This window comes from Ooceraea biroi, chromosome 4, assembly GCF_003672135.1.
Source record: "Ooceraea biroi isolate clonal line C1 chromosome 4, Obir_v5.4, whole genome shotgun sequence".
In the NCBI taxonomy this organism is placed as follows: domain Eukaryota; kingdom Metazoa; phylum Arthropoda; class Insecta; order Hymenoptera; family Formicidae; genus Ooceraea; species Ooceraea biroi.
In genome coordinates this window covers 3,071,002-3,081,688 of record NC_039509.1, presented here as the reverse complement: position 1 = coordinate 3,081,688, position 10,687 = coordinate 3,071,002, and positions in this window count along the sequence as shown.

Sequence of the window (10,687 nt, the reverse complement as noted above, 5' to 3'; positions counted from 1 at the left end):
AGCGCGCCCGGTTTTCATTGCGAAATAAGCCGCTTCGAGCGCGGGACGGATAGGTAGGATATGCTATCCGCCTACCGAAGGATTAGGGAAATCGGGTTTACACCGTGGCACGGATACGTATAGGAGCACAGCGAGCACGAGCGAGATGACGCAGAAATCTTTGCTGGAGCGTCTTGGCTCTATTTACCCCTCTTCTATGAGATCGTGATGCAGATAGGCTTGCGCGCGGTAACTGCATCTTAGGACTTGGCTGTAAGTCGATGCGGTCTCTCAAAGAGCACCGGGTTGCCTCTTCCAACCGTTTCGCACCCGTGCGAGCAGAAGCGAAACGCTTCTGTTCTGACGCGTCGCGTCGTGCCGCGTCGTCGCGTCTGCGAGATACATCTGCGAGAGATACACCAATGTGTCTCTCGTTTACGCTGCTTCCCGTTTGCTTTTCCCAACGAGGTAATCTCGAAGTAGGGAAACTCTACATACGTCCTGAACTGGAGCACGAGACGCCCAAAAATCGCCGGAGTAATTAACGTGAGAGCTGAGAATCGAGATAAATCGTAATTATCGCGAAATGTATTTCGACGTTATCAAATATTTGCAGCTTCTCCGTGTAATTTTCCCTCGGTGCAGGAATTATAATTATCATCCGCGAATACTTTTCCTTGCAGTCAACGTTTTTTAAGAATCTTTGACGATATCCGTGAAATCTGCACCGATTAACCAACAATTTAATTACTTGTTAAGTCTCACTCGTGTAAGTGTCCACTTAATTGAATCCTTGTTACGGTATCCTTTGTCAAAGGTACTTAACGCTCTTGCGAGTGATTGGTGAAACCAGGCGAAGTACGTTAAGTACTTTGGAAGAGAATAACCAGCTGAATCCACTTACTACAACGATAATTACTGCATCGTGAAAAGTGCGAGACCTCTGGATTTGCGAGAATAATCGATGAAAAAGTGCGCGCAAAGAGGAGCTCGCGGGGAAAAAAGAGCAGGACGTGAGAAAAGAGAGCGAAGAGAAGGTAATACGGGCATCGAGCGAAGAACGAGAGAGAAAGAGGCCAGAGCGACGATAACAAAGCCTGCGCAACGACGAGAAAATGTAGCTTATTACGAGAGACGTCTGTCTTTATGCGACCGATTAAAATCGTTTAATTCACAAATATGAAGACCGCTTTTACAGTCGATTGAATTTGACCCAGTTCCGAGCATCATCGATAACGCTTCAAAGCCAGTGAAGAGGATGGCAAGGGTATTGTCAAATCGATGCAAGGGCAGGTCTCGTGCAGAGGCATACTTTTAAATGTGAAAAAAAATAGTGTCGATTTTCTCTCTCACAGAACAGTCTGAATAACAAGATAGGAGTAATCAAAGGCAATTACAATTCAGAATGTGAGATAACGTAATTATCCTGTTTTGTACCGAAACGATAAATATTCCAATAAATATTCTACCATAAATCTTCAATTACGATTACGTTTCAGTTAGAAGAAATTTCGAATTTCAAATTTCGCAATGTTACAACGATTTACATTCTGCATTGTTAATCGATGTGCTTCTGTGCGTGATAAGCAAGAAATACGATGATTATGATAATTTATCGATGAGGCACACTCAACGCTACTAATGGAATAAAGCAATCATAATATTGGCATAATAATGTAATGTTAAGCAATCGGTTAATCAATGCAATCGGTTGCTTATAATTATGGCATATCAGTATATCAGTGTAAATGCTGGAAGAATGTTGAGCACACACAGGCACAATTAATCGTTCGTTATAACAGATCGTAACGTGCTCGCGCACGACTACGAAGGATAATCGCGCACTTTGGATACATTTTAATAACCCTATCTGTAACTGTCTGCAGCCGTTATCTCCTGCGCGCTCGATAGAAACATCGGCTAACACACTTTATAATGCACCTGAGAGCATATTCAGGTGTTCGGGCGCACGGCGGAGCACTGTTCGCGAACTTCGAGAGTCTCGATGGTACCTGGTTACAGGTTAATCGTCCGTTAAGAGACTTTGACCAACACGCAGTGCGAACTATCCGCTCTGCAAGAAGTTAGTAATTACCAATTATACGCTACCGAAGGCAGTAATTGGAGGTATGACCAGATTTCAGACACCCTTGCTGGGCGCGTTGCGGGGCGCCACGCTTATTAAAGCGCACCTCCTGGTATCACGGTCTCGCCCTCTTTCTTGTCCCGGCCGTGCTCATCCCCGTCGTCTTTCAGAATAAATTGTCTTCCACTACTACTCCGGCGCGATTTAAAACCTCACTGCTGCTCGCTGATGTAATAAAGAATCACAAAGCAGTATCTCCGCGCCACGATTTAATGGACAACAGGATCGACGAAGTAAGAAGACTCGATTAGATAACGTTAATTGACAGCAATACGAAACGATATTTTTCGGCGAAGAAATGTTGATTACGCAATAATCAAACGTGGCAGTTTCGCATCTTGAATCAGATCGGCGCCCTAGCTCGACAACCTAGCCTGAAATATCTTAATGAGCACGAGATGCGAGAGCGAAACGGAAACGCGCTCTCTGTTGCGACGGTGTAATTTCGCACGCAGATTATAGGTGTAAGGGCGTCATTCTCGCGGGTAGGCGGAAGCTCAGTCAGCTAAATTCGGAGCTCTAACCCCATGATGGGATCCGGTGAGGCCACGAGGAATCCGCGCACGGGCGGACCCTGGTCCTGCGCTGCACGGAATTGCCTGTTTGTATACGCGTGTATGTAACCGGCTGCAGAGAGGGAAATGTTTCTGGAGTGCACGTCCCCTATAGCCGCGCCACGGTGCACGCACAGGGCTTTGTTTAAGCCGGTATTATTGCTGCGGAAATTGGGGTCTGACGCGAGAGGCTGTTGATTCTCCGCGAACGAGGGATGTTGGTTGAAAGGCGAGAATCGACGGTGCCGCTTGTACCGCGCGGCGACAGTTTGCTTTGGCGCTTTATCGTGCTGCTTACGATGCGTTCCTTCCGCATTACGATCAGAACGGGTGTAACATATTAAGGGCGCTTACCCGCTCTGTCGCGGTGACAAATGGATCGCGGTGTTATAAACGGATGGTACTTCTTCATGAAGCACGCCAAGTAGATCGTTCATCGTTGATTAATTAATCCTGCTGACGGAGAGACGCGCGCGAGCGAGGAGCATTGTGATCCGTATCTTGTAATCCGCTTACGTAAACATGCGAGAATTCAAACAAATTGTACGTGTTCGATTGTTGGCTATAGTCGTCTTCGATTATCGGAAATATTGGAATGAAAGAAATTAAAGAGGAATTAAACAAAAAACAACAATCATCCGGCTTACAGTCGTGCGAGAGCAAAGTTTAAAAATCTAATCACTTCGAGATTTCGTCGTCGGGATAAAGTTTTAATACCGAGGTATATTTTATCACTTTGTTAAACGAAGCGTTTCCCGAACATGACGGGAACGAGGACGAGGAAGAATCTCGCGAGACACCGGGTGGGGGGGGGGGGCAAAAGGGAACGGGCGCAAATAGGAGAGTGTTCTTGCGGCTTTACTTTGGCTTTCCTTAAGGAAAGGGCCAAGGAGAGGAAAGAGCCGAAAAGCGGAGGACAAGACGGAGACGACTGGAGATAGAAACCACGGCGTGATTAAGTGCGTGTCAAAGACCTATTTCACCTTGGTGTGTAGTAGCTTCTTGTACTGGCTATGGCCTGCGCAACACTCATCCTCTTTACGTAATCACCGTGTAAGAGATGTATGATATATATATATATATAGATGTATGGTATATATATATATATATTCTCTCTCTCTCTCTCTCTCTCTCCCTTCTTCCCTGTCTTATTGAGGTATTCGCATACGTGCAGTGTCACGAGATATATAACCGGAACGATCGGAAATTCACCCGCTTTTGCGCTATGATTCGCGAACAACATTTTGGCTTGTTTATTTACCGTAATTACGTTTTATTTATTTACGTCAACAACGGCAACGAAAAGTCTGTGTGACTTGCATATCTTCGCATCGTTTGCACTTCTCAATTTATAGTTGTCGAAAGGAAGGAAAATCGACAGAAAAAGTTCCTCTTTCTGCGCTTGTCAGACGATTTAATCGCGACGATATATTTCAGAAGGGAAATAAGGCATTGGAGAGAAAGATTTGAGCAAGTAATCTGATTTATAATTCGGTGCAGTCTGACGTTGTGTAATCTCAACTCTCTCCCTCCAGGTTGGAATTTCAACCCTGATCTATCCGAAACGCCACTCGCCTTTCAGACAAGCGTACGGTGTACACGGAGAGTAACTCTATTCACTGACGCCAGGTGTACATCTCTATACGTTCATGAAGTAGGAATTCTCGTACACTCGATTCATCCGATTCCATGTAAGGGGAGCTTAATCCTCGGATTTATCGTCTTTGTGCGATACAACGCACGCGAATTCATCAGAAACTTGGCGACAATAGCGCCTTTTAATTGATTTATACGTACGTTGCTATTGATATGAGAATTTCAATCTTTCTCGTTAATTCGTTCAATGTTTTCTTTAGCTTATATATAATTACAATATTAAATATTGTAAAAAAATCATTTTAATTAATAGCACAGTAAATGTTTTATTTGACTTGCACGTTCTGGGCGTTTGCGACGCGACGTACGCCAATAAGCGAAACCGTCGTGCGTTGCGACGACGATCAAACGGAAGTTAATCTCGCGATCTAACACAGACGCGTACGTCCCGACGTTTGCCCTATCTCACGGCACACGCGCACGTATTTGCGGCTGCAACGCAGGCATTAGTGCCACCACCATATCGGTGCTTTGGCGCGGGGAACATAAACGGAGAAACGCGGCCATTAAAGCGGCAGCTACGACGACACCGTCCTCGTCGTCATCCTCGTGCTCGTCGTTGTCGTTGTCGTCGTCTCCGGCGTCCAAGATGACGCCGACAACGTCGAGATCGCACCGCTGCGATACCGCTACCGTAGCGTTATCCGTCGACGAATCAAAATGCAGTTGCCAAGTCGTATGCCCGTTTCGAGAGCGTCGCCCTCGGCCCTCCCGCCCCGGCAATTTCGAGCCCGAAATCGCGGCGGCGTCCGCCTAAACCCAACCCCGGCGTCGGCCGATATCGGCTCCGGACTCAACCCGGGCGTCGGTGTCGGTTGCGGTTCGAGTCGAGCATGGCCGCGCGGTTGTGTTTCGGCGGAGGCGACGCGCCGGCCGCAACCAGCTCGCGGACTATTATTTGAACGGTTATTGGTACGATAGCGCGTATCTGTGCGTCGTGCATCACGGCGCCAACTCTACGGTTGTCATCCTGATTTCGGGCTCCCACGCCCGGTCCTCCCTCATCCCCCTTCTCACCCCCGTGACGGCATTCTCCGCCACTGTACTGCCTGTCGTACCGCCTGCCGTGTCCCCGCGCACTTGTACAACCTACGCCGCAACCCGGGGGTTGCTCTGCCTCCCTCGCGTTCCTACCCCCTCCGAACCCGCTCTCTCTGCTCCTCTGGGACGACTCGCCGCATAAATGTATGTTTCCAGGATTTCTGGTTGTCTGCCGAATGAATTATGGAGGCTCGACGACCGACGCTGCCGTCGCCGGCGCTACCGCCGCCATTGGCGTTACCCCGGTCGAGATTGCGAGGGTGGAAATCATCCCGGAGAAAAGAGGCGCTATTCGTATTCGCCGCACTAACGTCCACGCTGACACGGGGCGAAAATCGTCGCGATTTCACTGATGGTGATACAAAGTAAGCGATTAATCGTCGTCCAACAAGTCTTGGTATGATGAACTCGATACGGAACGCGCGACATTTATGCGCGTATCTATCAAAACTCGTAAGTAATCGTAACCCGTGTATTCTGTTAATCTTCTCTAGTAGGTCCAAGAAATAAAGAAGATAAAGAATTATTTGTTTGGTAGATATATGTAATCAAATTTTTATGAAACAATTTCATTCTGAAATTGAATGTTCCGTTCAATTAATTAAAATCATTATTTCATCGTAACTTTCTCTTCTTCCATTCTTTCAGTCTAATTTCAACAATACTGTTCCACGATCTGACGTCTTACGTTACCAAAACAAACGGTACCAATCGGCAAACAGCGTCCAGCGAAATTGTATTTGCCAATTACCGCGTGCTGCGCCCAGCCAAAGTATGTAATTGCTAGTAACGGCAATATGCAATTAATAGCAAACACTGTGTAATTACCGTGGTTGTAATCACATTGGCAATGTAATCTGATGCTACTGTTCGCCCGGATGATACCGCGCCGTCCATCATAGTTTGATATATCGTTACGCGATTCGCATCCCCGATGCGCCCCATTCTTGCGCCATTGCCACCCGGGCGCGTAATTACCGCAGCGCGCTTTCTTCTCGGACTGTCGCGATAACATCAGCGAGCGATATTCCCTGGAAAGTGCAACGCTGTTTTCTCAGCGTGCCATCAACTTTTTCATCTCCCCCCCCCCCGTTATTTTGTTTCTTAGCTCTCGCCCGGCGCGCCGACAAAGAGGAAAACTTTACCTCCGTTAAACTTTCCATTGTACCGTCGACGGGGTGAGTCGACGTCGGCGCATTCGAATTTTAGTCGCGACAATAATCGCGATTACGGCAATCGCGGGAGCGCAGGTAAGAAACGTGTTTCGCCGTGCGCAGGCCGCGCGTACAACAAACTTCTACGGCACTGTCCGATCGTAACTTTTAATTATTCTAGAGCACGCGTAAAATATAATACAAGAGCGGAGCGTCCGATCGATCGAACGGACCGCTCGAGGTAATCATCCTTGTATAGCGATGATTTCCTACGGATAATTTCGCTTATGGTAATGCCGACGTAAACCTAACGCGCGGCTTCATTGGTCCCATCATCCCGAGAACGAGGCGCCGAGCGAAGAAAACGTCGAGACGCGAAACGCTCCGTCACATGGACATGCAAATGATTTTGAGGCGAGGCGAATAGTTGAGCCTGAAAGAACATTCCGCGCCTTTGGCACCATAAAACATAAAGTTGCGATGCTCCCACTTTATATCGCCGCTTTATCGCATGACTTTGAAACACATTCGAGCAAGCGCAGTTCACGGAGTCGCAGGAAAGTGTGAGCAAGTTATCTAGAACGTTTTACGGAATTGTCCGTGTTACAGTGCGTACAGATGGCACCGTCTCGCTGATTCTTTTAATCAAATTAAAAGTTACGCAGCCTGGACACCTCCAGCCGACAATATCTGCGACAAACAAAGACAGGGACGATATATAAACGAGAGACGGTACACATTCGGACTTGGGTGCTGCTTTCTGTCATAACATTTCGCTGAAATGGGGTCGATAGGAAAGGACGAGAAGTTATAGCGATGCCCCACTGTTTGGAATGATCTCGACACAAGGCTACAAGTACCTTCTCCAGCGGGCCGAGCATCCCTGTTTTCGCAGCATTTCCAGCCATCGAATGGAGAGGAAAGGCTGATTAATCGCATTGGAAGCTCGGAGTGGACAGTTATACGCGAATGTTTGATTGCATCTATCGCACACCACTCCCGCTTTCGAATCGGCAACGAAGTTGTGCCTGTGCCTGAGAACATTATTGGACGGTTCGTTATCGCGAGGCATTAAACAGCCCAGAATATACAACGCCATCGAAAATTGATTGCGCTCTCGTTAAGCTTAAAGCGAGATTGGACGCGCGCGCCATCCGCGGACTGGAAAAACATTCGGGAACGCCAAGTCATGGGAACACCTTAACTCTGATATATATCATTTAATAATATAACGCTCGGAATGCCCGACGAGCGCTTTGACGAGTAACGAAATTGCAGAAAAGCCGAGTGTTCGTGAATCCTTTGAGAACGGTAAGGAGCGCTTCTTGAGCCGTGAATAAATAAACAGTCTCCGCGGATTAAACGGGATATTTCACTGCCAATCGTGCACCTAGTGCTCTCCTTAGACCGTTTTGGAGAATGCCAACGAACGCGCAGCAAACACGGAAAATTGTTAGTAAAACTGTGGAGTGGTAAAATACTCTAAAGATCACAAGTCTGCAAAGAACTAAGCTATAATCCTTGAGGGGAGCGAATCGCACACCGGACGGAGTGGATTTTATCAGAGGCACATTGCAGCGCTCGTCGAAAGGTTCGTTTTGAGAGTTCGGAGTTCCTAGATCAAGGATGAACAGATCTTACGAGGCTAAGCAATAATGAATTTAATCACGCGGGCGAAAAAACGGAAAAGTCTGATTACAGTTTTCCCATATTTTCCTCGCTTTAATCGAGATCCTTTTCCCACACGAAAGCGATTCTTAGCTGGGATCGACTTGATTCTTAGTTAAGTGGCCTTACTGTTGGCACAACTTAAGTTGGCACGAAGTTGTGGGAAGCACGCATTTACGAGCGATTCCACGATCGACAGAACCAAGACTTTGCGATGTAAATTTATCCCACATGCGGTTTCGTTTAACGAACTCCTCTTTGCCCATGCTTTTAGCGTCGCGCGTGCGCTGCCCCGAACATTTACGTCGTAATTACGTCGCAGCAAAGTGATAGAGCGTCGTTCCGGTGCCCGTTAACAGGTAAACGCAACGAAATAATAATCACGATGGTTTAAACGACAATTATGCAATATTTTTGCTCATCGTCCCTCATCACCACCGTTACTCGCGCGTTTGCAGAGACGTCGTCGTTGCGGTCGCAAAATTGGTGCTGTCGAATGATGGACAGCGATGAACCAGTAGAGAGAAAGTCGAGAGACGCGATAAGGCAAAAGAGAGAGCCGGTGTGCACGGGAACAAACAGGCACCTGGCGCTTCTCATCGTCGGTTAAATCTCACGGATCTCTGGTTTGACGACCGGCTTCCGCGACAAAGATCTCTGGTTCCGGGTCTCGAGATGGAGTCGCATTTACGCGAATTGCGACAGTGCACCTCACCCGGGACTCGAGCGATTTCCGCATTTGTCGTCTTTCCCCCGACCGTTTCTTCATCCATATTCCCGTACTCCTCGACGTTCTCATCTCTCCCGTCTGCCTTTATCTCATCGTCATCGATTTTCCTTTTCTCTGTCTGTTCCTTCGACTTCGTCGCCGCACCTCCGACGTCCCAGCATCGTTCAACGGTTCGCCTCGGTTGGACTCGATCGCTGTGATCCACTGATTGACTAATCAGATTCACTGGTCTCTCCCTCTCGTCTTGCGGCGCTTTCTAGCTGATTGAACGTGGTTAGGTCCTTCCGGAAATCCGATTGAATTTGGATTTATGGATATTAGAAAGCAAGCGAATTGCGTAATGTGAATTATAAAGGTAACGCGTGATGTACAGAGATACACGTTGTATACGTTATATTGTTTTTTTAATCAGAATATCGTGTTACGTCCATATGTTTGTGCTCCTTTGCAAGTGTTCAATTAAATTATAATTATTTTGTTTAAACTTTAAATTTGTTATTAATTAAGGATGAAATGTTACAGTTTTATAAGGATCCACGTTATTTCTATTATTAAATAATTAAACATTTAAAATTTATACATTTTAAATTAAGAAATATAATTTAATTAGAAAATTTTAGTCATTAAATTAACATTTGACTAATTATTCATAATAAAGAGTACTCATTCGATATTTTCAGAATGCTACGTATGTAAATTCAACATTTTGCTATATTATTATCTTATATTGCAGATATATTCTGTACTCAGTTAGAGAATATTATAGTTTACGATAATAATCCAAGTTGCTTCTAACTGCTTTTCCGCTACTATCCATTAACAGTTTTGTTGTCCGTTGAGTCTTGCAACCGGAGCTGTACGTTCCCGCCGGATTTTCTTTCTCTTCGTTTTCTTCTTCGCGTTTTCACGTTCCGTCCCGAGTCCCAAACCTACCATCTATTTTCCCTCAAATGTACCGTATAACGGACGCTTAGGAGCCCCGCGACTAAAGCAATTAGACCGACAGATATCCGGTTTCAGGATCGGCAACTAACGCGAGAAAGAGCTTCTACGAAAGCGCCATTTCGCAAAAAACGAGATCTGTAACAAAGTATCGCCTTCTCAGAGAGGAGATCGTCGCTCACTTTGCGCTACTCACGTTTCCGCCTTCACGTTTCGCTCGTCTTGTAATACTGGCAGTACTTCTTAAACGACTATATAACTCGGCTATATTTTCGTATAAACGCTTATGAAACATTCGCACCACGCTTGTACATCATTTTTGCTTTGAATGTAAATAAAAGTCATGTTAAAACACAATATACTCATGATCATCATCATCAGTTTATAAATTATAAAATATTATGTAATTAAGAATGCACACATACACACACACATACAAACATCAGTGAATTATATATGCTATAATATGTAACATACATTAGCATTATTGTGCATATACGCATTTTGCATTTTATTTACTCGTCAGGAGCAACCCCTGCTTTGCAGCGTCGCTTTTTGAAGCGATGCGTGGATTAACATGATATTTATACGCGTTAATGTTGGCCCGATATACGATGAAATGTGTCCAAAAACGCCGAAAAAACGTACGGCAAATACAGGATTGTTGGCGCGACCGCACTCGATCCGCAAAACAAGATTAAACGTATTTATTCGTTCGAGCGCAGAGAAGGAGGACGGGGTGGAGAGGGAGAGAATATTCGTTTGAAAGCGGTGCGCGGGGTTGCAACCCTTCCGGAAACGGACCAATAACTCCGGC